At 46.6% G+C, this 27,226-nt stretch overlaps 1 protein-coding gene and 1 long non-coding RNA gene across 5 annotated transcripts in view; one reads left to right on the top strand and one right to left on the bottom strand.

Moving 5' to 3' along the window:
* SGMS1 (sphingomyelin synthase 1) overlaps positions 1-27,226 on the bottom strand; it is a 622,085-nt gene that overhangs the window by 17,937 nt on the left and 576,922 nt on the right. The window lies entirely within an intron of this gene.
* On the top strand, positions 402-25,438 carry LOC135058102 (uncharacterized). The gene is made up of 2 exons (XR_010244601.1): positions 402-849; positions 25,244-25,438. It is a non-coding gene; the product is annotated as an uncharacterized LOC135058102 (long non-coding RNA).

Here is a 27,226-nt window from a genome sequence, read left to right as displayed (position 1 = left end):
TTACGATAAACACCAAAGACACTTTACATAGACCATCATATTCCTCTGAATAACACGTCCAAGTAGTTTACTATTCAGAGGAAAGTATATGTTAAATGTCTACAAGTTTGTAGCAAAGAGAAAACGTCCAAGTGTCGTATGTTCCTGCTGTTAAAAGGCAACTCTATCTGCCTAGCAAAAGCCAAAACAGTTACTACTTTTTGCTCAGCTTATCAATTAATGCACGATCTCACCGTCCTCACCACATGCAGGAACAGCCCTGTACACAAGAAAGGTCAGAATATCACAACATTCTAAGCCATAAAATATCAAAGTCTCAAAGTATTTTAAGCAAAATGGGCTCCTGTTACCCTTTAATTGACAAGTATTATTATCGGTTACTGAAGCAGAACATCGATCAGAGATACCTGGATGCAGGACAAGCCAGTGTCAGACAAAAGCTGCATGCTCCATCTCCACTGTCAGGATCCATCACGTGATCTGATCACAAAATAAGGCATTCATCTCTCTCAATTTACTGAATATTACAAGATAAATGTGATAGATTATATGACACCGCAGATGGATTGGTCTGCAGTGTCGCACCCACTATTGTGTACATGAAGAAATAGGAAGTGAGGTTTGACTGGTTGCAACTGCACAACACGGGACTCAGGAGAGAGAAACAGCACTTGATGAAGTGGCTCCAGCTACCCATCACACTCCACACTGCTATATCCGTGGACAGAGAGCGGGGGAACCAGTGTGAGAGACCATCTATCCAGACGGGGGGATGACAGCCGCGGTTGCCGTGGAGTTTATACACACATGCTTGTAGAACTGCCGCGAGACAGTTCTTTCCTACCGCTGGTAATTACGCACTTGGGACTCCTTACCTTTCATTACACACTGTTGTGTATATGTTTTTTAATGTTAAGTGTCATGTGTGTGTACATTAAATTTTAAATGTGTTTAAACTGTACATCACTATATGCACTTTTCTTTCCATGTTACATGACATTGAAATCTGCTTGAGGAAGGACTTTGTAAAATACACCACAGTCCCTGCAGGGGCGCTTGTATGTATTATCACCACCCTATTTCTGCAGTTTACCTGAGAGTTTCTCTTGGTGGGGGTACTGGAGGGTTACCCCAGTGTGACAAATACATTCTTTAGCCGCCTAGTTTTTGGGGGCGCATTGTACTTACTGTCTATCCTTTGATTTGGTTTTCAAGTATTATTATGGTCTTCAATCACAAAAGAATAATAAAGATATACACACACAGCTCGCTCCGCTATATCGTTCTAGACTTATAGATGATTATAAGGTAGGGTCTACAAGGCTGTGAAAGCAGTCACTAAGAACCTGCTTCAGCCACTACATCTTTATACAACTGTGTTAGGCCCTATGTTATGTTATATTTTGAAGGCTAATTGCAGCAAAATATATAAATATTGCATGAGATAGCAATACATGACATGAAAAACACCAAATGTTAATTGTTACAAACACATTTCTGTGTCCCACTAGTTATGACCCCACTGGAAGAGAGTCTGGGTGATGATGGGGAGATTTAGCACTGTGGAGAGATAAAGTAAAGAGATAAAGGTTGAGATTAATGAAAGCTTGGAAAGAGATAAAGTACCGACCAAGCAGCACCTAATGTAGTTTACAGACTGTTTAAAAAAAATGTCAGGGGGTGATTGGTTAGTACTTTATCTCTCTCCAAGCTTTGATAAATCTCACCGCCCACCCTCCCCCTAAATTCTTTTCAGGAATGGCAGGTACAATGGGGTGAGACCATAATAACCAGGCAGAGGTATTGACAAATCCACGTAAGTAAGTTTATATACATGCATCCAGGAACTGGGGCTGGAGAAGTATACTTAATCAAATTATTTTGCATCAAACAATGTGTTAAGTTTTTGGAGGAACTGGCAAAGGCGGTGAGAAAGCGTAGCTAAGTTGTGGTCTAACAGTCTGTGGTATTACGACAACATCCGTTCTTAAAGTTTCATAAACCAGCTAGAAGCTACTGTATATTACATATACAGTGCATCCGGAAAGTATTCACAGCACTTCACTTTTTCCACATTTTGTTATGTTACAGCATTATTCCAAAATGGAATAAAAAAAAAAATTCCCCTCAAAAGTCTACACACAATAGCCCATAATGACAACGTTAAAGTTTTTTTGAGATTTTTTGCAAATGTATTAAAAACTTAGAAATCACATGTACATAAGTATTCACAGCCTTTGCCATGAAGCTCAAAATTGAGCTCAGGTGCCTCCTGTTTCCACTGATCATCCTTGAGATGATCCTACAGCTTAATTGGAGTCCTCCGGTGGTAAAGTCAGTTGATTGGACATGATTTGGAAAAGCACACACCTGTCTATATAAGGTCCCACACTTGACAGTGCATGTCTGAGAACAAACAAAGCATGAAGTCAAAAGGTATTGTCTGTAGACCTCCGAGACAGGCTTGTCTCGAGGCACAAATCTGGGAAAGAGTACAGAAAAATATCTGCTGCATTGAGGGTCCCAACGAGCACAGTGGCTTTCATCATCCATAAGTGGAATAAGTTCGGAACCACCAGGACGCTTACTAGAGCTGGCCGGCCGTCAAAACGGAGCGATAGGGGGAGAAGGGCCCTAGTCATGGAGGTGACCAAGAACCCGATGGTCACTCTGTCAAAGCTACAGCATTCCTCTGTGGAGAGGAAAACCTTCCAGAAGAACAACCATCTCTGCAGCAATCCACCAATCAGGCCTCTATGTGGCCAGACAGAAGCCACTCCTTAGTAAAAAGCATATGGCAGCCCGCCTGGAGTTTACCAAAATGCACCTGAAGGACTCAGACCATGAGAAAATAAGAATTTACTTACCGATAATTCTATTTCTCGTAGTCCGTAGTGGATGCTGGGGACTCCGTCAGGACCATGGGGAATAGCGGCTCCGCAGGAGACAGGGCACAAAATTAAAAGTTTGACCACTAGGTGGTGTGCACTGGCTCCTCCCCCTATGACCCTCCTCCAAGCCTCAGTTAGGATACTGTGCCCGGACGAGCGTACACAATAAGGAAGGATTTTGAATCCCGGGTAAGACTCATACCAGCCACACCAATCACACTGTACAACTTGAGATCTGAACCCAGTTAACAGCATGATAACAGAGGAGCCTCTGAAAAGATGGCTTCCAACAATAATAACCCGATTTTTGTAACAATAACTATGTACAAGTATTGCAGACAATCCGCACTTGGGATGGGCGCCCAGCATCCACTACGGACTACGAGAAATAGAATTATCGGTAAGTAAATTCTTATTTTCTCTGACGTCCTAAGTGGATGCTGGGGACTCCGTCAGGACCATGGGGATTATACCAAAGCTCCCAAACGGGCGGGAGAGTGCGGATGACTCTGCAGCACCGAATGAGAGAACTCCAGGTCCTCCTTAGCCAGGGTATCAAATTTGTAGAATTTTACAAACGTGTTCTCCCCTGACCACGTAGCTGCTCGGCAGCGTTGTAATGCCGAGACCCCTCGGGCAGCCGCCCAAGGTGAGCCCACCTTCCTTGTGGAGTGGGCATTTACAGATTTTGGCTGTGGCAGGCCTGCCACAGAATGCGCAAGTTGAATTGTGCTACAAATCCAACGAGCAATCGTCTGCTTAGACGCAGGAACACCCAGCTTGTTGGGTGCATACAGTATAAACAGCGAGTCAGACTTTGTGACTCCAGCCGTCCTTGAAATATATATATATATTTTTAAGGCTCTGACAACGTCGAACAACTTGGAGTCCTCCAAGTCGCTAGAAGCCGCAGGCACCACAATAGGTTGGTTCAGGTGAATCGCTGATACCACCTTAGGGAGAAACTGAGGACGCGTCCGCAGTTCTGCCCTGTCCCAATGGAAAATCAGATATGGCTTTTGTACGAAAAAGCCGCCAATTCTGACACTCTCCTGGCCGAAGCCAGGGCCAGTAGCATGGTCACTTTCCATGTAAGATATTTCAAATCCACCGATTTGAGTGGCTCAAACCAATGGGATTTGAGGAATCCCAAAACTACATTGAGATCCCACAGTGCCACTGGAGGCACAACCGGGGCTGTATATGTAGTACTCCTTTGACAAAAGCTTGGACTTCAGGAACTGAAGCCAATTCTTTCTGGAAGAAAATCGACAGGGCCGAAATTTGAACCTTAATGGACCCCAATTTGAGGCCCATAGACAATCCTGTTTGCAGGAAATGTAGGAATCGACCCAGTTGAAATTCCTCCGTCGGAGCCCTCTCCTTCAGGATCCGACGTTCAACCGCCATGCCGTCAAACGCAGCCGCGGTAAGTCTAGAGGTAGAGTGCACGGATCCTCCGTGCGCATCTCTTGAAGTTCCGGGTACCAAGTCTTTCTTGGCAAATCCGGAGCCACGAGTATCGTTCTTACTCCCCTTCGCCTTATAATTCTCAGTACCTTGGGTATGAGAGGCAGAGGGGGGGAACACATACATTGACTGGTACACCCATGGTGTTACCAACGCGTCCACAGCTATTGCCTGAGGGTCTCTTGACCTGGCGCAATACCTGTCCAGTTTTTTGTTGAGGCGGGACGCCATCATGTCCACCTTTGGTTTTTCCCAACGGTTCACAATCATGTGGAAGACTTCTGGATGAAGTCCCCACTCTCCCGGGTGGTGATCGTGTCTGCTGAGGAAGTCTGCTTCCCAGTTGTCCACTCCCGGAATGAACACTGCTGACAGTGCTATCACATGATTTTCTGCCCAGTGAAAAATCCTTGCAGCTTCTGCCATTGCCCTCCTGCTTCTTGTGTCGCCCTGTCTGTTTACGTGGGCGACTGCCGTGGTGTTGCCCTACTGGATCAACACCGGCTGACCCTGAAGCAGAGGTCTTGCCAGGCTTAGAGCATTGTAAATTGCCCTTAGCTCCAGTATATTTATGTGAAGTGAAGTCTCCAGGCTTGACCACACTCCCTGGAAATTTCTTCCCTGTGTGACTGCTCCCCAGCCTCTCAGGCTGGCATTCGTGGTCACCAGGACCCAGTCCTGAATGCCGAATCTGCGGCCCTCCAAAAAGGTGAGCACTCTGCAACCACCACAGAAGAGACCCCCTTGTCCTTGGAGACGGGGCTATCCGCTGATGCATCTGAAGATGCGATCCGGACCATTTGTCCAGCAGATCCCACTGAAAGGTTCTTGCGTGGAATCTGCCGAATGGAATCGCTTCGTAAGAAGCCACCATTTACCCAGGACTCTTGTGCATTGATGCACTGACACTTTTCCTGGTTTTAGGAGGTTCCTGACTAGCTCGGATAACTCCCTGGCTTTCTCCTCCGGGAGAAAAACCTTTTTCTGAACTGTGTCCAGAATCATCCCTAGGAACAGCAGACGTGTCGTCGGGCTCAGCTGGGATTTTGGAAAATTTAGAATCCACCCGTGCTGTTGCAGCACTACTTGGGTTAGTGCTACACCGGCCTCTAACTGTTCTCTGGATCTTGCCCTTATCAGGAGATCGTCCAAGTAAGGGATAATTAATACGCCTTTTCTTCGAAGAAGAATCATCATTTCGGCCATTACCTTGGTAAAGACCCGGGGTGCCGTGGACAATCCAAATGGCAACGTCTGAAACGGATAGTGACAGTTTTGTACCACGAACCTGAGGTACCCTTGGCTTGAAGGGCAAATTGGGACATGGAGGTAAGCATCCTTGATGTCCAAGGACACCATAAAGTCCCCTTCTTCCAGATTCGCTATCACTGCTCTGAGTGATTTCATCTTGAACTTGAACCTTTGTATGTAAGTGTTCAAAAGATTTCAGACTTAGAATAGGTCTCACCGAGCCGTCCGGCTTCGGTACCACAAACAGCGTGGAATAATACCCCTTTCCTTGTTGTAGTAGGGGTACCTTGACTATTACTTGCTGGGAATACAGCTTGTGAATAGCTTCCAACACCGTCTCCCTGTCGGAGGGAGATGTTGGTAAAGCAGACTTCAGGAATCTGCGAGGAAGAGACGTCTCGAATTCCAATCTGTACCCCTGTGATACTACCTGCAGGATCCAGGGGTCGACTTGCGAGTGAGCCCACTGCGCGCTGAAATTCTTGAGACGACCCCCCCACCGGACCTGAGTCCGCTTGTAAGGCCCCAGCGACATGCTGAAGACTTTTCAGAAGCGGGGGAGTGCTTCTGCTCCTGGGAAAGAGCTGCTTGCTGCAGTCTCTTACCCTTTCCTTTGCCTCAGGCAGATATGAATGGCCTTTTGCCCGCTTGTTCTTATGAGAACGAAAGGACTGAGGCTGAAAAGACGGTGTCTTTTTCTGTTGGGAGGTGACCTGAGGTAAAAAAGGTGGATTTTCCGGCTGTTGCCGTGGCCACCAAGTCCGATAGACCGACCCCAAATAATTCCTCCCCTTTATACGGCAAACTTCCATATGCCGCTTGGAATCCGCATCACCTGACCACTGTCGCGTCCATAAACTTCTTCTGGCAGAAATGGACAGCGCACTTACCCTTGATGCCAGAGTGCAAATATCCCTCTGTGCATCTCGCATATAAAGAAAATGCATCCTTTAAATGCTCTATAGTCAATAAAATATTGTCGCTATTCAGGGTATCAATATTTCCAGTCAGAGATTCCGACCAAACCCCCCCAGCACTGCACATCCATGCACATCCATCCATGCACATCCATCGCCCATTGCTGGTCGCAGTATAACATCAGTATGTGTGTATATACTTTTTAGAGTATTTTCCAGCCTCCTATCAGCTGGATCTTTGAGGGCGGCCGTATCAGGAGACGGTAACGCCACTTGTTTTGATAAGCGTGTGAGCGCCTTATCTACCCTAGAGGGTGTTTCCCAGCGCGCCCTAACCTCTGGCGGGAAAGGGTATAATGCCAATAACTTCTCTGAAATTAGCAACTTCCTATCGGGGGTAACCCACGCTTCATCACACACTTCAATCAATTCATCTGATTCAGGAAAAACTACAGGTAGTTTTCACACCCCACATAATACCCATTTTTGTGGTACTTGTAGTATCAGAAATATGTAACGCCTCCTTCATTGCCGTGATTATGTAACGTGTGGCCCTACTGGAAAATACGTTTGTTTCTTCACCGTCGACACTGGAGTCAGTGTCCGTGTCTGTGTCTGTCGACCGACTGAGGTAATGGGCGTTTTAAAGCCCCTGACGGTGTTTGAGACGCCTGGACAGGTACTAATTGGTTTGCCGGCCGTCTCATATCGTCAACCGACCTTTTAGCGTGTTGACACTATCACGTAATTCCATAAATAAAGCCATCCATTCCGGTGTCGACTCCCTAGGGGGTGACATCCCATTACAGGCAATTGCTCCGCCTCCACACCAACATCGTCCTCAAACCTGTCGACACACACGTACCGACACACAGCACACACACAGGGAATGCTCTGATAGAGGACAGGACCCCACTAGCCCTTTGGGGAGACAGAGGGAGAGTTTGCCAGCACACACCAAAGCGCTATAATTATACAGGGACAACCTTATAGTAAGTGTTTTCCCTTATAGCAGCTTAATATATAATAATATCGCCAAAAAATGCCCCCCCTCTCTGTTTTAACCCTGTTTCTGTAGTGCAGTGCAGGGGAGAGCCTGGGAGCCTTCCCACCAGCAGATCTGTGTGGGAAAAATGGCGCTGTGTGCTGAGGAGATAGGCCCCGCCCCCTTCACGGCGGGCTCTTCTCCCGGTTTTTTCTGTAATCCTGGCAGGGGTTAAATACATCCATATAGCCCAGGGGCTATATGTGATGTATTTTTAGCCAGTAAAGGTAATTACATTGCTGCCCAGGGCGCCCCCCCCCCAGCGCCCTGCACCCTCAGTGACCGCGGTGTGAAGTGTGCTGAGAGCAATGGCGCACAGCTGCAGTGCTGTGCGCTACCTTAAGAAGACTGGGAAGTCTTCAGCCGCCGATTTCTGGACCTCTTCTCTCTTCAGCATCTGTAAGGGGGCCGGCGGCGCGGCTCCGGTGACCCATCCAGGCTGTACCTGTGATCGTCCCTCTGGAGCTAGTGTCCAGTAGCCTAAGAAGCCAATCCATCCTGCACGCAGGTGAGTTCGCTTCTTCTCCCCTTAGTCCCACGTTGCAGTGAGCCTGTTGCCAGCAGGACTCACTGAAAATAAAAAACCTAACAAACTTTTATTCTAAGCAGCTCTTTAGGAGAGCCACCTAGATTGCACCCTTCTCGGCCGGGCACAAAAACCTAACTGAGGCTTGGAGGAGGGTCATAGGGGGAGGAGCCAGTGCACACCACCTAGTGGTCAAACTTTTAATTTTGTGCCCTGTCTCCTGCGGAGCCGCTATTCCCCATGGTCCTGACGGAGTCCCCAGCATCCACTTAGGACGTCAGAGAAACAAAATTCTCTGGTCTGATGAGACAAAGATTGAACTCTTTAGCGTGAATGGCAGGCGCCATGTTTGGAGGAAACCAGACACCGCTCATCACCAGGCTAATACCACCCTACAGTGAAGCATTGTGGTGGCAGCATCATGCTGTGGGGATGTTTTTCTGCGGCAGGAACTGGAAGACTACTCAGGATAGAGGGAAAGATGAATGCAGCAATGTACAGAGACATCCTGGATGAAAACCTGCTCCAGAGCGCTCTTGACCTCAGACTGGTGCGACGGTTCTTCTTTCAGCAGGAAAACGACTCTAAGCACACAGCCAAGATATCAAAGGAGTGGCTTCAGGACAACTCTGTGAATGTCCTTGAGTGGCCCAGCCAGAGTCCAGACTTTAATCCGATTGAACAACATCTCTGGAGAGATCTGAAAATGGCTGTGCACCGACGCTTCCCATCCAACCTGATGGAGATTGAGAGGTGCTGCAAAGAGGAATGGGTGAAACTGGCCAAAGATAGGTGTGCCAAGCTTGTGGCATCAAATTCAAAAATACTTGAGGCTGTAATTGCTGCCAAAGGTGCATCAACAAAGTATTGAGCAAAGGCTGTGAATACTTATGTACATGTGGCTTCTTAGTTTTTTTTATTTTTAATATGCAAAAATCTCAAAAAAAAAACTTTTTTCACGTTGTCATTATGGGGTATTCTATGTAGAATTTTGAGGGGAAAAAGTGAATTTATTCCATTTTGGAATAAGGCTGTAACATAACAAAATGTGTAAAAAGTGAAGCACCGTGAATACTTTCAGGTTGTACTTTATCTATATATGGCCCATCTATGTAGCGTCAGGAAGTTGACCCCCCACACTACAAGCCGTGTATGTCACAGATGAAACCAGAATAAGAATGAGAGCTACAGGTCTCAGAAGACTCGAGATTGGCGTATGTTTCGCATGTAATGAGCACTTCTAAAGCAATTTTTGTCTCAGCCCACAGGGATAACAATCATGGCCTGGCTGCACTGTAATCAGATCCACATGCAATGCACACATCAGGCACAACAATTACATACACACAAATCAGTACACACTCTATATTAAAGATTGCAATGAAAATAAAAAGTGGACTTTTGTCAACAAAACATAGCTCAGTGTGTGTAGCAGGCTTGTATAGTGCCTAGCTCCAGCAAGAGCAGGCAAGGGCAGCTTATGTCTCCACAGCTCTCGAATAGGTCATCAGTAATCCATCATGGAAAAAAAAAAACAGAGAAGCAACCAAAACGGCACGTGTTGAACTTTCAGTGGCGCAAGTGGGGTAGGATTCTTACGGAAGTCATACATAGGGGTATATGCAATTGCGGTCGAATTCCCGAAATTGTCGAATTTCGGGAATTTTTCGCCAAAAAAAAAAAAAAAAAAAAAAAATCGACAATGCAATTCAGTACTTTCCGACAAAAAACGGACTTTCAAAATTCGACTTTTTGAAATTCGACTTTTGACAAATTCGACTTTTTTGCAATGATACACATGCTGCAATTCGACCAAAGTCTATTCAATTCAAGTTTGGAAATTCGACAACAGTGCTTTTAGACAGTAAATTCGTCATTTTCAATCCGCCACACTTTGGAGGGTGAAACCAATAAAAAAAATGTAAAACATGTTTTTTTGGGTGGTTTTTTTTTTGGTAATAGCATATCTATTTATATTAGAAGGGATTAGGTACTTGGTTTGTCTTTTTTGGAGGCACAAGTATTATTTATATATTTTTTTAAATATTTTTATTTTTTTTTATTTTTTTATAGCTGGAACGGTAAAATCAAGGAAAAAAATGGCGTGGGGTCCCCCCTCCAAAGCATAACCAGCCTCGGGCTCTTCGAGCTGGTCCTGGTTCTAAAAATGCAGGGAAAAATTTGACAGGGGATTCCCCGTATTTTTAAAACCAGCACCGGGCTCTGCGCCTGATGCTGGTGCAAAAAAATACGGGGGACAAAAAGAGTAGGGGTCCCCCGTATTTTATACACCAGCATCGGGCTCCACTAGCTGGTCAGATAATGCCACAGCCGGGGGTCACTTTTATACAGCGCCCTGCGGCCGTGGCATTAAATACCAACTAGTCACCCCTGGCCGGGGTACCCTGGGGGAGTGGGGACCCCTTCAATCAAGGGGTCTCCCCCCCCCCCAGCCACCCAAGGGCCAGGGATGAAGCCCGAGGCTGTCCCCCCCATCCAAGGGCTGCGGATGGGAGGCTGATAGCCTTGAGAAAAATGTCAGAATATTGTTTTTTTCCAGTAGTACTACAAGTCCCAGCAAGCCTCCCCCGCAAGCTGGTACTTGGAGAACCACAAGTACCAGCATGCGGGAGAAAAACGGGCCCGCTGGTACCTGTAGTACTACTGGAAAAAAAATACCCAAATAAAAACAGGACACACACACCGTGACAAGTACAAATTTATTACATACTGCCGACACACACGTACTTACCTATGTTGACACGCCGACTGCCACAGTCTCCGACGATCCGAGGGTACCTGTTAAAAAATTATACTCACCTTCCAGCGTCCAGAGATAAATCCACGTCCAGAGTATAATCCAGGTACTTGGCAAAATAACAAAACGCAAAAACCCGTGCCAGCGGACTGAAAGGGGTCCCATGTTGACACATGAGACCCCTTTCCCCGAATGCAGAGAACTCTACGTGACAGCTGTCACTGAAAGGTCTCTTCAGCCAATCATTGAGTGCAACGTCCTTGCACTCTGCCGATTGGCTCTGCGCGTCTGAGCTCAGACAGCGCATCGCAAAGCCTCTCCATTATATTCAATGGTGGGAACCTTGCGGTTAGCGGTGGGGTCACCCGCCGGTCAGTGGCTGACCGCGGGTAACCCCCCCGCTGACGGCAAAGTTCCCACCATTGAATATAATGGAGAGGCTTTGCGATGCGCTGTCACAGCACAGACAGCGCACAGCCAATCAGGTGAGCGCCACGTAGTAGCGCTTCCTGATTGGCTGAAGGGACCTCAGTGACAGGAGTCACGTGGGGTCCCGGCACATTCGGGGAAAGGGGTCTCATGTGTCAATATGGGACCCCTTTCAGTCCGCAGGATCGGGTCATAGCGGTTTTTTTTTTTTTGCCAAGTACCTGGATTATTTTCTGGACGTGGATGTATCTCTGGACGCTGGAAGGTGAGTATAATTATCTTTTATTTTCAGGTATCCGTGGATTCTACTTGGAGAAGAGGACCGACTGCTTCGTGTCAACATAGGTAAGTATGTGTGTGTCGGCAGTATGTAATAAAGTTGTACTTGTCACGGTGTGTGTGTCCTGTTTTTATTTGGGTATTTTTTTCCCAGTAGTACTACTACAGGTACCAGCGGGCCCGTTTTTCTCCCGCATGCTGGTACTTGTGGTTCTCCAAGCACCAGCTTGCGGGGGAGGCTTGCTGGGACTTGTAGTACTACTGGAAAAAACAATATTCAGACATTTTTCTCAAGGCTATCAGCCTCCCATCCGCAGCCCTTGGATGGGGGGGGGACAGCCTCGGGCTTCACCCCTGGCCCTTGGGTGGCTGGGGGGGGGGGGGACCCCTTGATTGAAGGGGTCCCCACTCCCCCAGGGTACCCCGGCCAGGGGTGACTAGTTGGATATTTAATGCCACGGCCGCAGGGCACTGTATAAAAGTGACCCCCGGCTGTGGCATTATCTGTCCAGCTAGTGGAGCCCGATGCTGGTGTAAAAAATACGGGGGACCCCTACTCGTTTTGTCCCCCGTATTTTTTGCACCAGCATCAGGCGCAGAGCCCGGTGCTGGTTTTAAAAATACGGGGGATCCGCTGTCAATTTTGACCCCGGATTTTTAAAACCAGGACCAGCTCGAAGAGCCCGAGGCTGGTTATGCTTTGGAGGGGGGACCCCACGCCATTTTTCTCCGGGTTTTTCCCGTTTTTTTAATTCGCGGCAAAATCCGGCAAATCGGCCGTTTTTCGCCCGCGGGACTGTCAAATCCGTTTTTCATTGAATATGGTGAATTCCGGCAGCCACCTGCCGGAATTCACCTGTCGAATTGTGTCGAATTAAAAAACGGCGATAATTTGCCGCGATTCGCCGTGAATTGCATATACCCCATAGAAAGCAACCCAAAGGCTGTAGGCATTGTGCTGCAGTTTCCATGCAACTGCTGGCCAGGGACAGCATATAAAACAAAGTGTGAAGATCACCTTGTGTGGAAGGCAAGATTCGCATCAGCCACCTTCTTAATAATGTAATAAAAAGGAACAAAATACCAGCAACAAGGCAGTCCAACAAAAAAAAAAAAAAAAGAGAGAAGAACGAACAAGAGAATAAATCAAACAGGAAATTTCAATTAGCGGCGAGGGTTCAGCAAGGAACTATAATGGAGCAGCATATACTCGCTTGTTCTTGCTTGTACTAAATCCCTAAAAAGCCACATCACACGTTAAAATGCAATATGTACAATAACAGCAACGTGTGCCTAAAGAAACGACATTAATAAACAGTTTGAAATGTAGAATAATGTACTGCATGCCATCATATGACATCAGGGTTAAAGGGGGAACTCTCTGCCAGATGTACAGTACAGCGTAACCCTGGCAACCATGTAACAGAACAAAGCAATACTGACCTCGCCTCTTGAGTCACTGCTTAGTTTCTGTGCTTCCTCCAATACATTTCCCCTGCTCATCAATGAAATGAAAGCAAATTTATTGTATAAAAGGTTGCACAACCTCGCAGCACCCACTATTTAGGGGAAATGTAAGACTTTCTATTAAGATGACTATTGACGGAAATGTTAACTTTAAATCTGGATTTGAAAAGAACATTAAATTCCAATAAAGTGCCTGCATTCAGACCAAATATTTACAACTGCCATATACAGCTGCAATTACAGCTGCTGATCCATTACATTTTTATATTATATACATATTTCTATTATACCATTGCTTGTGACTGCTGCATTAAAAAAAGACAGAGTTCGGTTGGCAAACTCGGACACTATTACATCTTGCCTGTGGTGGCAGTGGCAAACCACCCTTGTGTCCAAATGTAACAATGGTCCGGGCAGCAGTGAGATTTCAGCAATGTAGTTAGGATGGACGGACGTGAAAAATTATTATTAAATGTACAAAATATACGTTTGTGTTTGGTTTCACTCAATTTATACACGGGAAACTTGCTTCTGGTAATAGATTTTTACCTTTTTTCAGTTTAGAAATTGGATTTTAATTAACTACCGGTAAATCCTTTTCTTGTAGTCGGTAGGGGATACTGGGAATCCATTTAGTACCATGGGGTATAGACGGGTCCACTAGGAGCCATGGGCACTTTAAGAAATTGATAGTGTGTGCTGGCTCCTCCCTCTATGCCCCTCGTACCAGACTCAGTCTAGGGAACTGTGCCCGAGGAGACGGACATACTTTGAGAGAAGGATAGATAAGGAAAGTGGTGAGATTACGAACCAGCACACACAGAACAAGAGGAAAGCCACACTAACCAAACTTGAAACAGGAACAGAAACAGTTGAGCAAACCAGAATACTTAACCAAGTAACAGTGAAGGAAGAACGAAGCACAGGATGGGCGCCCAGTATCCCCTATGGACTACGAGAAATTGATTTACCGGTAGGTAATTAAAATCCTATTTTCTCGTACATCCTAGGGGATATTGGAAATCCATTTGGTACCATGGGGAAGTACCAAAGCTCCCAAACCGAGTGGGAGAGTGCTGAGGTTCCTGCAGAACGGATTGACCAAACTGAAGGTCCTCAGAGGCCTAAGTATCGAACTTGTAAAACTCGGACCTGACCAAGTAAGTAGCTGCTCGGCAGAGCTGTGAAGCAGACACACTCCGGGCAGTTGCCCAAGAAGAACCCACCGACCTAGTAGAGTGGGCCTGTACATATTTTGGAACCAGCAAGCCTGCCGTGGAATAAGCATGCTGGATAGTGAGCCTGATACAGCGTGCAATTGACTGCTTTGAAGCAGGACACCCAATTTCATTGGCATCATAGAGAACGAACAGCAGGTCTGATTTCCTGTGACGAGCTGTTCTCTTTACATACACCTTCAAAGCCCTCACAACATCCAAAGACTTTGAAGTAGCAGAGGTGTCTGTAACAACTGGAACCACAATAGGTTGGTTGATGTGAAACGCAGACCCCACCTTAGGAAGAAATTGCTGATGAGTTCTGAGTTCAGCTCTGTCCTCATGGAAAATTAGGTAGGGGCTCTTGAAAGACAACGGCCCCAACTCTGACACACGTCTTGCTGAAGCCAAGGCCAAAAGTGTGACGGTCTTCCACGTAAGGTACTTTACGTCTACCTCCTGTAACGGTTCAAAGCAGTCCGATTAGAGGAACTGCAACACCAAACTGAGATCCCAAGGTGCCGTGGGAGGCACAAAGGGAGGTTGGATGAACAGAACACCTTTCAAGAACATCTGGAACCCAGGGAGAGAAGCCAATTGTTTCTGAAAGTAAATAGACAAGGTCAAAATCTGGACTTTAATGGAGCCTAGACCCACATCAACTCCCACATTTAGCCCCACATCCACTCCCGATTGCAGAAAAAACAGGAAACGTCCCAGATGAAATTACACTGTAGAGTGCTCTCACACCAAGAGACACATTTCTTCCAGATACGATGGTAATGTTTAGACGTTACCCCCTTTCTGGCTTGGATTATAGATGGGATGACATTGTCAGGAATCCCTCTCCTGGATAGATTCAGCCGTTCAACTTCCATGCAGTAAAACGTAGCCGCGGTAAATCTTGATAGACTAACGGGCCCTGTTGCAGAAGATCCACGCGAAGAGGTAGAGGCCATGGATCTTTGAGCAGCATCTCGAGAAGATCTGCGCACCATGCCCTTCGAGGCCAGTCTGGAGCAATGAGTATTGCTTGAACTTTTTCCCTTTTTATTCTTTTTAGAATGCTTGGGATCAGAGGAAGTGGAGGAAACACGTACACCAGCTAGTAGACCCACGGAGTTGTCAGAGCGTCTAACACCGCTGCTTGTGGGTCTCTGGACCTGGAACAATACCGCTTTAGCTTCTTGTTGAGTCGAGAGGCCATCATGTCGATCTGTGGATATCCCCACCGATGTGTCAACCACCAGAACACCTTCGGGTGAAGGCCCCACTCCCCCAGGTGTAGGTCATGTCTGCTGAGGAAGACTGCTTCCCAGTTGTCTACTACCGGAATGAAGACCGCAGACAATGCCACAGCATATTTTTTTGTCCAGAGGAGAAATCTTGACACCTTTGACATTGCGGCCCTGCTTTTCGCTCCGCCATGTCGGTTTATGTACGTTACCGTCGTCACATTGTCTGACTGGACTTGAATGGCCTGATTCCGAAGTAGAGATGAGGCCTGCAGAAGGGCGTTGTAGATAGCCCTGAGTTCCAGGATGTTTATTGGAAAGAAGACTTCCTGACTTGACCATCTTCCCTGAAACTGCACCTCCTGGGTGACTGCGCCCCAACCTCTGAGGCTTGCGTCTGTGGTTAGCAGAATCCAAATCTGAACCCTGAACCTCCGACCCGCGACTAGGTGAGAAACATTGGCGTTTCTATAATGGGTGCTGTGCACACTGGCCCCTGGGTCCAGAAAAGGCCCACACCGCACCCATTTTAATACTTACCTTTCCGGAGTCCAGCGTTGGAAGCCGCGATCAAGGCGGAATTCGCCACCAAAATGGCCGCCGCGCATGCGCAATAGCCAAATTGGTCTCCGGATGATGGCGGGCGCCATGTTTCCGGAGACCTGCGCATGCGCAGTAGACTCCGGCACAATGCCGGAGTCTACAGTGCCGTACAGAGGAGGGGGCCCACCCGGAGGTGCACACGGGCCCCCTCCTCTGTAGAAACGCCCCTGGTGAGAAATCTGTATCCACCACAGAAGGATCCTCTGGTGCATGTGAAGATGCGATCTGGACCATTTTTCCAACAGATCTAGCTGGAAGGGCCTTGCATGAAACCTTCCGTACTGAAGCACCTCGTAAGAGGCCACCATTTTCCCCAGAAGGCGAATGCACAGAGATCCGGGTTGGCTTCAGGCCAGCCCGAACCATCGACTGGATCACCGTAGCATTTTCCAAGGGAAGGAACACTGTCTGAGACTCTGTCCAGTATCATTCCCAGGAAAGGAAGCCTCTGTGTCGGTTCTAGGTGAGATTTTGGTAGGTTTAGAATCCACCCGTGATCCAGAGGTAGCCTGGTTGAGAGGCCAATGCTGTCCGACAACCGCTCCCTGGACGTCAGAAGATCGTCCAGGTATGGTATTATGTTCGCTCCATGTTTGCGGAGTAAAACCATAATCTCTGCCATCACTTTGGTGAACACCCTCGGTGCCGTGGAGACAACAAAAATGGCGGGGCCTGGAACAGGTAGTGACAGTCCTGCAATGCAAACCGTAGATAAGCCTGACGAGGCAGCCAGATCAGAATGTGAAGGTACGCATCCTTGATATCCAGAGACACTAGGAATTCCCCCTCCTCCAGTCCTGAGATCACCGCTCTCAGAGACTCCATCTTGAATTTGAACACTCGTAAGAATGGGTTCAACAACTTGAGGTTCAGAAGCGTCCGGTTTCGGTACTACAAACAAGCTGGAATAGTACCCCTTGTTTTGCAGATGAGGTGGAACTGGAACAATGACCTGGGTCTGTACCAGTTTTTGAATTGTATCCTGTAAAGTTATACTTGCCTCTTGTGAAACTGGTAAGCCTGATTTGAAGACTCTGTGAGGTGGGAGCTCCTGGAACTCCAGTCTGTAGCCTTGTGAAATAAGATCTATGACCAAGGGATCCAGGCACGAACTTGTCCAGATGTGACAGAAGAATTTTAGCCGGGCTCCCACCTGCCAATCTTCCAGGCATCGCGGTCCACCGTCATGCTGAAGGTTTTGAGGAAGCAGAGCTTGAACCCTGTTCCTGTGAACCGGCAGTTGCTGGTTTGCATGGTTAACCTCTAGCGCCTCTGGTGGCGGTAGAAGAACCTCTGGGTTTGTCCGTAAACTTTTGGGTGTATGTGTTTATGTGCATAAAATGGAGACAGACTCCTTTTATGGCTTTGTTGCCAGTATGGGTACTGTGTCCGCTGTTCAGCGTCTATGTCCGTACACAGCTGGAGACGCAGTCCACCCTGTATAGAAGCCGTGCGTCTCTGTACCCTCATGCCGCAATAATGGCCGGCGACCCGCTTACCGGGACGCCGGCTTAGCACTCACCACTCTTCTTTCTTCTGGCTCTGTTAAGGGTGGCGGCGTGCTGCGGGAATGTACACTCGCCGTAGTGGGGCTTGCAAATAGTTCCCTCAAGAGCTAGTGTCCTGTCAGTGGGGAATGGGACCATTAACCCTGAGATATGGGGGGAGGGAGGGGGGGGGGGGCAACCTTATACCCCTTTTCCACTAGCTCAAAAAACACGGGTAAATGCACGGGGGCGCGCATTTACCTGTGTCTTTTGCAAGTGGAAAAGGGTAAACCCGGATCAAGTGACCCGTGAATCCTACCCGGCTATTTACCTGGGTAGGACACGGGACTGATCCGGGTAGGGTTGTAGTGTAAACGGGAGCCGCGTCGATGCGACACGGCTCCCATTTACACTGTATGGAAGGGCGGTGCTGGGAGATCATGTGATCTCCCTGCGCCGGCCCTGCAGCGTCACTAGAAGCGTCACCAACCCGGCATATGCCGGGTTGTGACTGCTGATGGGAAAGGGGCCGAGCACGGGTCGCAGCAGGGGGCAGCTCCCGTGTCAGGCTCCCGGCTGCGACCCGTGCTCGTAAGTGGAAAAGGGGTGTAAGTCCCAGGAAGCAGGTAGGCTGGTGCCATCCAGTCCTGCCTGAAAATAACAAAGACAGAAAATAAATGCAAAAAACCCTTCAGGAGCTTCCAGAGCCGTGACCTGGCTCCTCCGGGAACATTTTCTAAATGGAGTCTGGTAGTGGGGGCATAGAGGGAGGAGCCAGTGCACGCTATCAATTTCTAAAAGTGGCCATGGCACTAAATGGATAAATGTATCCCCTAGGACGTAAGAGAAAAGATACACTTACAAACATTCAAATAATCAAAACGAGTGAATCATCACTTAACACATACACAGTACGATATCTGTTACTTACAGTAACAAACAATGGAGCTGGTCAAAAAGCACTGGGCTCCTACCACATAAATCGCACTTCAATCCTCAGCACTCTGTTTAGTATAAATAAATGTATAAATACATTTAAAAAGTGCCACTGTTTATACTAAACAGAGTGCTGAGGATCGTAGTGCGATTTATGTGGTAGGAGCTCAGTGCTTTTGACCAGCTCCATTGTTTGTTTCATAGTACGATTATGTGTCAAGTGATGATTCACTTGTTTTGATTATTTGAATGTTTGTAAGTGTATCTTTTTAAACTGAAACAAGGTAAAAATCTATTCCCAGAAGCAAGTTTCCAGTGTATAAATTGAGTGAAACCAAACACAAACATATATTTTGTAAATTTACCGTATATACTCGAGTATAAGTCGACCCGAATATAAGCCGAGGCACCTAATTTTACCACAAAAACCTGGGAAAACTTATTGACTCGAGTATAAGCCTAGGGTGGGAAATGCAGCTCTGGCCGTACACAGCCCTCATACTGCCAGATATGCCCCCACAGTGCCAGATATGCCCCCACAGTGCCTGATGTGCCAGATATGCCCTCATGCTGCCAGATATGCCCTCATACTGCCAGATTTGCCCCACAGTGCCTGATGTGCCAGATATGCCCCACAGTGCCAGATATGCCCCACAGTGCCTGATGTGCCTGATATGCCCTCATGCTGCCAGATATGCCCCACAGTACCAGATATGCCCCCACAGTGCCAGATATGCCCCACAGTGCCTGATGTGCCAGATATGCCCTCATGCTGCCAAATATGACCCACAGTGCCAGATATGCCCTCATGCTGCCAGATATGCCCCACAATGCCAGATGTGCCAGATATGCCCCCTCATAGTGCCAGATAAGTCCCCTCAGTGCCCCATATGTCGCCTCTCCTGTGTCCCTCCTGCATCTCCGGCGGCCACGGCGGGTCTATTAAAGGAAGTGCCGGTTCATGAGCCAATCAGAGTGCATGAACGGGTACTTCCTTTAATAGACCCGCCGCCGGAGATGCAGGAGGGACACAGGAGAGGCGCGCGCTGTGCGCTTCGTGTCCCTCCTTCACACTGCTCTCCCTGCACTGACTAGAGTATAAGCCGAGGGGGCTTTTTCAGCACAAAATAAAAGTGCTGAAAAAGTCGGCTTATACTCGAGTATATACGGTAATAATATTTTTTTCATGTCAGTTCATCAAGCGCAGTAATTAACTTTTTTAGAACTTTTTTTGTTGTCAATTCTAGGACTCTGCCAAGCCTAAATTATCTGCAGCTGATGTCTTTCTGGCATTTCTAGTATATCTATTGTATTTGCACCAGTAGTATAGGTGGGTTTCCCACCTTAAAATCTTTCAATGTAGTTGGGATATTTAAGCATGTCATTTTTTACATTTTGTATTGTGACACGGACAGCATGATTCCACATGAAGATAATGTGGAACGGCAGGCTTTTGTAAGACTGGAACAGCATCAACAGGTCTGATTGAATCCAGTCCAGGTTTTAGCAGAGTCTGTGGTAAGCTACAGCTGGCCTAATCACCTTGTCTGCTGTCTTTAAAAATGTATTTTGTTCAGTAGGTCACTGCTCTTGATGCTAGCATGTGGCCAGAATATAGCTTGGGGGGGGTCTTGGGTTACGTTAGGAGCCATTTGGAATTTGCACTCCTTCTGATTACCAGAAACTTGGAAGATTATACTGCTGTTTTAACAACTACCTGCAAGACCTGCATGTGAAGTTGTATCCTGCCTGAGGTGGAAATAAAGGGTGTTGGATTATACTCCGTGTATGTGATTTTTGTCACTATCTAGATTTATAATAGGATTTTAATTACCTGCTGGTAAATCCTTTTCTCGTAGTCCGTAAAAGGATGCTGGGGTCCACATTTGTACCATGGGGTATAGACGGGTCCACTAGGAGCCACTGGCACTTTAACAGTTTTACAGTGTGGGCTGGCTCCTCCCTCTATGCCGCTCCTACAAGACTCCGTATAGAAACTGTGCCCGAGGAGACGAACAACTTCGAGAGTAGGAATTACACAGATAGTGGGGAGATTCACACCAGCTCACACAAACAAGGCAAACCTAGCTAACTAACTTCAAAACTCAGCAACAGCTGAATAACATTTCTGAACCAAGTAATAACGCAGTACTTAACTAAGAACAAAGCAGTACTGAATCAAGTAACCACAACAGGATAACGAAGCGCTGGGTGGGCGCCCAGAATCCTCTACGGCCTACGAGAAAAGGATTTATCGGTAAGTAATTAAAATCCTGACAATCGTTTTTGTATGCAGCCCTGCGCTGCCAGTTAAAAGCAGCCTGTTTGCCACACGTGGGATATTCCCTTATTTATCCCTATGAACCTCAAGAAATATAGACAAACAATAGATGGTTGCAAACTAGCGCTGGGTTTAAAATAATGAAATTTATAAACAACTTGAGACTTTTCAATCTTCGTCCAAAGTTTCTTTCAAGCTCTTTCCATGCATCAGAAAGACACTCACTTTATTATTCTGTCTCGCTTTCATGTAAAGGTATCTTTCTATCACCATACATCCACGGTACACTTCACTTGCAATGGACTTAGCTGTTGGAATAACACTTACTTTAGTGTCCTGTCCCGCGTACACATCAAGGTATCTTTCGTATCCCTCACAGTATGGGCGGCAGGAATAAGGCAGACCAGTATTTTTCCAAAAACACACGGCTTTTTTATTCATCCAATACAGCAAGTAAATGATCTGGTATAATGGCTAGCAGCAAACTTCAACGCGTTTCGGGGATTCCCTCCCCTTCCTCAAGAAGTCAAAATCCTATTTTCTCGTACGTCCTAGAGGATGCTGGGGTCCACATTAGTACCATGGGGATGTACCAAAGCTCCCAGAACGGGAGGGAGAGCGCGGAGGCTCCTGCAGAACGGATTGACCAAACTTAAGGTCCTCAGAGGCCAAAGTATCAAAACTGTAGAATTTTGCAAACGTGTTCGACCCAGACAAGGTAGCCGCTCTGCAAAGCCGACACACCCCGGGCAGCCGCCCAGGAAGAACACACCTTACGAGTAGAGTGAGCCTTAACAGATACGCATGCTGGATAGTGAACCTGATCCAGCGAGAGATCGTCTGCTTAGAAGCAGGACACCCAAGTTTCTTGGGCTCATACAGGACAAACAGAGTCCGATTTTCTGTGAGGAGCAGTCCTCTTCACATAGATTTTCAGAGCCCTTACAACATCCAAGGACTTTGACGGAATTGAGGAGTCAGTAGCAACTGGCACCACAATAGGTTGGTTGATATGAAAAGCAGACACAACCTTTGGAAGGAACTGCTGACGTGTCCGGAGCTCAGCTCTATCTTCATGGAAGATCAAATAGGGGCGTTTACAAGACAAAGCCAACAACTCCAACACACCTCGAGCAGAAGCTAAAACCAACAAAGTGACAGCATTCCACGTGAGAAACTTGACTTCAACCTCCTGTAGAGGCTCGAACCATTTTGACTGGAGGAACTGTAACACCATGTGCCAGGGTGCCGTAGGCGGCACAAAGGGAGGCTGGATGTGCAGAACCTCTTTAAATAAAGTCTGAACCTCAGGGACGGAAGCCAGCTGTTTCTGGAAGAAAATGGATAAGGCCGAAATCTGGACCTTTATGGATCCCAACCTCAGGCCCATAGCCACACCTGCTTGCAGTAAGAGGAGAAACCGTCCTAGTTGAAACTCCACCGTAGGAAACTTCTTGGATTCACACCAAGACACATACTTTTTCCAAATGCGATGGTAATGTTTAGACGTTACTCCTTTCCTAGCCTGTATCAGGGTAGGAATAACCTTGTTCGGAATGCGTTTCCGAGCGAATATCTGGCGTTCAACCTCCATGCCATCAAACGTAGCCGCGGTAAGTCTTGATAAGCGAACGGCCCCTGTTGTAACAGGTCCTCCCGAAGAGGAAGAGGCCTCGGATCTTTCAGCAGTAGCCCAGAAGATCTGCATACCAAGCCCTTCTTGGCCAGTCCGGAGCAATGAGGATTGCCTTAGCTCTTGTTCTCCTTAAGAGCTTTAGAATCCTTGGAATGAGTGGAAGTGGAGGAAACATGTACACTGACTGGAACACCCACGGAAACACCAGAGCATCCACCGCCACTGCTTGCGGGTCTCTCAACCTGGAACAATACCTCCGAAGCTTCTTGTTGAGGCAGGAGGCCATCATGTCTATCTGAGGAACCCCCCCAAAGATGAACACCTCTGGATGGAGGTCCCACTCTCCTGGATGGAGATCGTGTCTGCTGAGGAAGTTCGTTTCCCAGTTGTCCACTCCCGGAATGAAGATTGCGGACAGCACCAACGCGTGTTTTTCTGCCCAGAGAATGATTCTTGTTACATCGGACATTGCAGCTCTGCTCTTCCTTCCGCCCTGTCGGTTGATGTAGGCCACCGTTGTTACATTGTTCAACTGCACTTGAATTGCACGATCTCGCAGAAGATGTGCTGCTTGAAGAAGACCATAGTACACGGCTCTTAGAAAGTTTATTGGAAGACTGGATTCCAGACTTGACCACCTTCTTTGGAAGGTTTCCCCTTGAGTGACTGCGCCCCAACCCCGGAGACTTGCGTCCGTGGTCAGAAGGATCCAGTCCTGAATCCCGAACCTGCAGCCCTCCAGAAGGTTAGACATTTGCAGCCACCAGAGGAGTGAAATCCTTGCTTTCGGCGACAGATGTATCCTCAGGTGCATATGTAGATGAGACCCCGACCACTTGTGTAGTAGATCCAGTTGTAAGGATCGAGCATGAAATCTTCCGTACTGTAGAGCCTCGTAGAAGGCAACCATTTTCCCCAGAAGGCGAATGCACTGATGAACCGATACCCGGGCTGGCTTCAGGACATCCCGGACCATTGTTTGAATCACCAACGCTTTTTCCTCCGGTAGAAACACCCTCTACACTTCCATGTCGAGGATCATGCCCAGGAAAGACAATCTTCTTGTCGGCTCCAAATGTGACTTCGGAAAGGTTCAGGATCCAATCATGTTCCCTGAGCAGACGAGTCATGACAGCAATGGACTGCAACAAGGTCTCCCTGGTCGATGCCTTTATCAGCAGATCGTCCAAATGTGGAATTATGTTCACCCCCTGTCTGCGGAGGAGAACCATCATCTCTGCCATCACCATGGTGAACAAACTCGGTGCCGTGGAGAGACCGAATGGCAATGCCTGAAACTGATAGTGGCTGTCTAACAGTGCAAACCTGAGATAAGACTGGTGTGGCGGCCAAATCGGAATGTGGAGGTAAGCATCCTTGATATCTAGGGATACCAGAAACTCTCCCTCCTCTAGACCTGAGATCACCGCTCTCAGAGACTCCATTTTTAACTTGAACTCCCTCAGATAAGGGTTTCACGATTTCAAGTTCAAAATCGGTCTGACCGAACCATCCGGTTTCAGTAGCACGAAAAGGTTTGAATAGAATTTGAATTGATTTACAGATCAAAAAAATGCAGACTTTCCAATAAAGACTAAGTAGAAGAGTTAAGTATAATCTCAAAATATAAAATACTCTAAATTTTTCAGTTATAGCAGTCAGTGCAGTTATAAAAACTCCCTTGTTATATTGAAGATGTATGCATTTTCAGCTGCTCACAATGCAAACCAATATACAAGATGCTATTGCAATCATAGTAAATCCAACTGCCAACTAGTCACAAAGAGAAGCAAAATGGATAACTGCACAGGATAGCTGGAGTCGTGTGGAGGGACAGCACTCCCTATCAGCGTCTCCGGATCTGTCTCTGCAGGGAGAAAATGGTGCTGAACGCTGCTGGGTCCGCTCTGAAGAGACGTTCCGCCCCCTGGAAATGGCGCCTCTTCCCGCACTTTCAAAAGATTATACTGGCCTGAGGATTTTGCTAACAGCGTCACCGAGGTCCCTGGTAGCCTTGAGTGAACAGTGTAGGGTATCTGCGCTGGCTCAGGGAGCCACCTCACCGCGCCACACTGTGTACCGCTGAGCTCTACGGAGCGCAGTTAGTACTGCGCTCCTACCCTGTTGCCGCCAGTCACACCGGCTCCCTGTTTGTCAGGGGCGCCAGTGACTCACTCACCACTGGAATCTTCTGGCTCTGTTATGGGGTGGCGGCATTCTGCGGGAGTGAGCGGTCGCCTCGGGAGGCTAACGATCATCGCCCTCAGGAGCTCAGTGTCCTGTCAGCGGAGATAGTGGCCATTAACATCTCAGGGTTGGACACTGTTGTCAGCAGCCTCCCTGTGCCTAAACTCTAATAAAAAAAATAAAACTAGAAAAACTCCTATGGAGCTCCCCTAGCTGTGATCGGCTCCTCCGGGCACATTTCCTAAACTGAGTCTGGCAGGAGGGGCATAGAGGGAGGAGCTAGCCCATACTGTTAAACTCTTAAAGTGCCAGTGGCTCCTAGTGGACCTGTCTATACCCCATGGTACTAATGTGGACCCCAGCATCCTCTAGGACGTAAGAGAAATATATTTTTATTTATTTTATACGGAACTCACCCCAAGTCCACTTTATATCTAGCGGCCACACCGTCAAAATCTTGCTGCTGTCTGTACTTTGACTTTGCAGTCTATTATATTTGGGCCTATTTCCTTTTCTGTCTCCCGTACAATTTTCAATTATTGTCTAAGTGGAAAAGTTATTACCATGGCTAAAGTATATAACTTTATATTTATTTACTTTAAATTGATTCTTTGATTTCTTTGTGCAGTTTGGTACGTTTGTCAAAACCTCTCTGCAACAAGTTACCACCCTTCTTCCCTGTCATGATCAAATATACCAGCCCCCCGGACCTAGGTGAAGAATGGATAAAGAGGAAAATTTGGCTTGTGAGGGAAAGAGAAAAGTCCTCAAGTCTTACAAGAACCTAGAAATGAGAAACTGCAAATAAAATATCTAAATCATAGTAACCACATATTCGCTTTCCTATATAATATATTAGACTGCCAAAATACGCAAAATATGGAAGGGGGGGGGGGGGGGGGGGGAAACAACCTAAAATGTACAGGCTAGGAAGTTTTACTGGTGAATATACAAACCAGAGGGTCTGAGAGTCTACATGACATTTTTAATCTTACTAGTAAAATTCAGCTTGGGAATTGAATTCACAGTAAATGATCCATATCGTTCTAGCTGCAGTCATCTACTATACTAAATATCTGTTTAGATATCACTGTTCCCACTGATCTCTCCTAATTTGTGGTTCCCTACTAAAAGCTTTGATTCAATCACATTTCAAGGTGTGCCTTTTACCATTTTAGAAGTGTGTCCCTAAAAATATATTCATTCTACAACAGGCTAATAAGAATGAGCACAATAATTCCTTTAAGACCTATAAGGACATTTTGTAAATATGTAAAGTTAATATTGCTTTTTTGGTATACCTTTATTCTGTACAAAGACCTGCGATCCTTGGTAGGAATTCCATTAATTCCTGGCCAGCTGCGCATTCCTCCAGCTTTATAAGTATAATGCACCTGCATAGTTTTACATCATACCGTACATAAACCAGCCACCAAGGTTTACCAAGTATAATCTATAACCGAATGCCAACTGGGAACCAACAAAAAAAAGTTTTGTATGAAAAACCAATTGGTCATACTAATCCCATTATTAAAATACTTCCATATGATTTACTGGGTAGAATGATAAAGAAAGGTATTTAGATACAGGTTGAGTATCACTTATCCAAAATGCCACATATTTGGTTCCATACTGAGATAATGACACACACACACATTTTATATATATTTTTTTGTCGATATATACATATAATATATATGTCATTATCTCAGTAGGGGACCCAACAATGTGGGATTTAGAATTTTGGATAAGGGATGCTCAACCTGTAAAACATGTACAGAAAGGCCTCCTGGCACTCCGCAAAAGGACCTGCAGTAAAACAATCAATCATAAGAACCACAACAGTTCGAAGAAACAAAGAATTTGACAGCAGATGAGAACCATTTGGACCATCTAGTCTGCCCTTTTTTTAACCATTTTGTTACCTCAAATCCTATTTGAGCCTTGTTTCTTTGTAAGACTATTCTTATGTCTATCCCAACCATATTTAAATTGCTCTACTGATGGGAGGCTATTCCACTTGTCCATTACCCTTTCTGTGAAGTTATTTATTCTCAAACTTCCCCTGAAACTACCTCCCTCCAGTTTCAGTGCATGTCCTCGTATTCGAATACTTTTTTTCCTTTGAAGAATGTCTCCCTGTACCTTGTTAAAACCCTTGACAGTAGTGCTTGAAATTTTGTTAACCCTTCATAAATTTCTATATTTCTGCCGAAAGTTGGCCTAAAACTACCTCAGATTTTCACACAAGCCCTAAAGAGTTTAGACTCCACCAAACAGTCAGATTGTATACAAATTAAGGAAATTCCAGACCATTATTACAGTCCCCAGGAGTGGTCGACCAACAAAGATCATGCCAAGAGCAAGGCATCTAATAGTTGGCAACTTCACAAAGGAACCCAAGCTAACCTCTAAGCAACTGAAGGCCTCTCTCACATTAGCTAATGTTCATGAGTCCAAAATCAGGAGGACACTGAACAACAACACATAGCAGGATTGCAAAGAGAAAGCTGCCCGTCTGCAGTTTACTAAAGATCACCTGGACAAGCCAGTAGGCTGTTGGAACAATGTTTTGTTGACAGATGAATCCTCATACCATTTGTGAAACACA

The sequence above is a fragment of the Pseudophryne corroboree genome, chromosome 3 (genome assembly GCF_028390025.1).
Source record: "Pseudophryne corroboree isolate aPseCor3 chromosome 3, aPseCor3.hap2, whole genome shotgun sequence".
Taxonomy (NCBI): domain Eukaryota; kingdom Metazoa; phylum Chordata; class Amphibia; order Anura; family Myobatrachidae; genus Pseudophryne; species Pseudophryne corroboree.
This window is presented reverse-complemented; position numbering and strand designations above follow the sequence as displayed.